The following is a 2,084-nucleotide window of genomic DNA, read 5'->3' as shown; positions in this document are numbered from 1 at the left end:
CTAGATATTTGGTGATAATAATAATGATTTAGTTGCTCTGCAAGGACTCGATTCCTTTGACTGTTATTGTGACAATGTTAACAGTAAAGTCATAGAGGAACTTAGCCATCACTATGGACTCAATTATCCAATAATTTTTCTTTGTTGTACAGTAGTTGTTTTTCTTCCTTAATGAAATATATCCTTATTAGATAAAAGATAATATCAAGTGAATGTGTTCATTGTTTTGACATGAACAATGACAACCGGGACTAGTTTCTAGGAGGAGGAGGAGGAGGAGGAGGAGGAGGAGGAGGAGGTGGAGGAGGAGGAGGAGGAGGAGGAGGAGGAGGAGGAGGAAGAGGAGGAGGAGGAGGAGGGGGAGGAGGAGGAGGAGGGACATAAGATAGAAGGAGGAAGAGATGAAGGAGGAAGAGAAGGATTTGGGATAGTACCCCCCGAATCGTTGCGTCTTTCATGAATTTGATCGCGTGAAGTCAGTTCGTTAGTCAAAGCAAAGAATTTCTAAGTGTCATAACGCAGAGCTCGTCAACATAATACATATTCAGCACACGACATCATTATTTCACAGCTATTGCCAAGATTCATGTGACTTTTCTCAATGGGATGACGTTGGAAAACTTAAAAAGGAAAAAAAAAGTTCGCTGTATAATACTATAATCTACGTATATATTTTTTATCTTTTCCTTACGTTATTTTTCCTTTTTACTCACGACACACTAACAAGGGCAAGGAATGCCATTAGTAAGTATTCTTAAACAGTTTAGGCTTCTGTCACGACTATTTTCAAAGGCCATCGGGGAGATTTCCAGGTTTCTTTTAGTTGTTTCCCTTACTGATAATGCAGAAACTTTGTTTAGCTATAACTGCAATCACAAAAACGCCATTTCAAATCCTCTGAACTACCAGAAAAACATATTAAAAATAGTTGTGATAAAAAAGATCACAGAAAGCAAGAGGAGGAGGTGTATGGTTTGCTTCGCAGTATAGTGTCCTGATCGCTGGTGGTCTTTGCTGTCTTTGTTAGTTAATCAATCACCAAGAGCCACATATCATTTATGGAATAGCAATGATAGGATCCAGCACCCCAGCAGCAGACGATCACCGTAGCAGAGGACATCTGGGAGGCCGCGTTCCGAGCAGCACCGGGACTAAAAGAAGATTCATTTGCACAAACATCAGAGGGACAATATGAACTAGCTGTGTCATCTTGGTGTCCCGAGCACCCGCCTCTCCTCCATCACCGTGAGCTCCCTTGTATGCATGGCCCTGACCCTACGCCGGGCAATGGTTCAAGTCAAGGACACCTGTGGACCCACTCCGCCGTGGCATTTCTCATGGTGACAGTTAGAGGTAGGGCGTGGTGCTGTCGGCGACCAAAGCTACCTCGAGAATCGCGTGACCAGCGAGCACTGCGTTGCCAAGCACCGCGATGGGTAAGGTGTATCATTTATTCCTGTCACTGTGAAAGCAATAAGAAGCTGGCTGTCCCTGGGGACGGTGAAGGTAGAATGAGATGCTGTAACAACATAGCGGTCTCATAGGATCACTCAATGTAGCCATAATGATCTAATCGAGGTTCCCCAGACTGGGCATCAGTATTTCACAACAACCAATTCAAATTTTTCTTGTGTGAGAAGGGCGAGGGGAGAAAGTCTGAGCAAGCAATTTTTTTTTACTCTGAAACTATATTATAGTATGTAGGGGCCACCGTGGTACAGTGGAACCATGCGTGCTTTGGGGTCCGAGGGGTCTCCAAACGCACAGGTTCGAATCCTGTCCACAGTCCGAGTGCAGGTTAGGCTTCCTCACTTGGAGCAATGGTTTCCTAGCGGGTGGGCTTTGAGATAGGGAGTACCCCAAAAAAGTATCCCTTGAGCTCATAAATTCCCGTGAAAAGCCCACATGGTATAAGTATGCTCAGAGTTTTCCTTCTTCAATCAAGACCCTCTAGTCTCTATAACGAAACACTAAATCTATTACTCCGAATGCCTCCATTTGTTGAACACACACACACACACACACACACACCAATACATTACATGCGCGCACACACACACACACACACACACACACTGTGTTTA

The sequence above is a fragment of the Portunus trituberculatus genome, chromosome 46 (genome assembly GCF_017591435.1).
Source record: "Portunus trituberculatus isolate SZX2019 chromosome 46, ASM1759143v1, whole genome shotgun sequence".
Lineage (NCBI taxonomy): Eukaryota > Metazoa > Arthropoda > Malacostraca > Decapoda > Portunidae > Portunus > Portunus trituberculatus.
Note: the sequence above shows the minus strand (reverse complement) of the source record.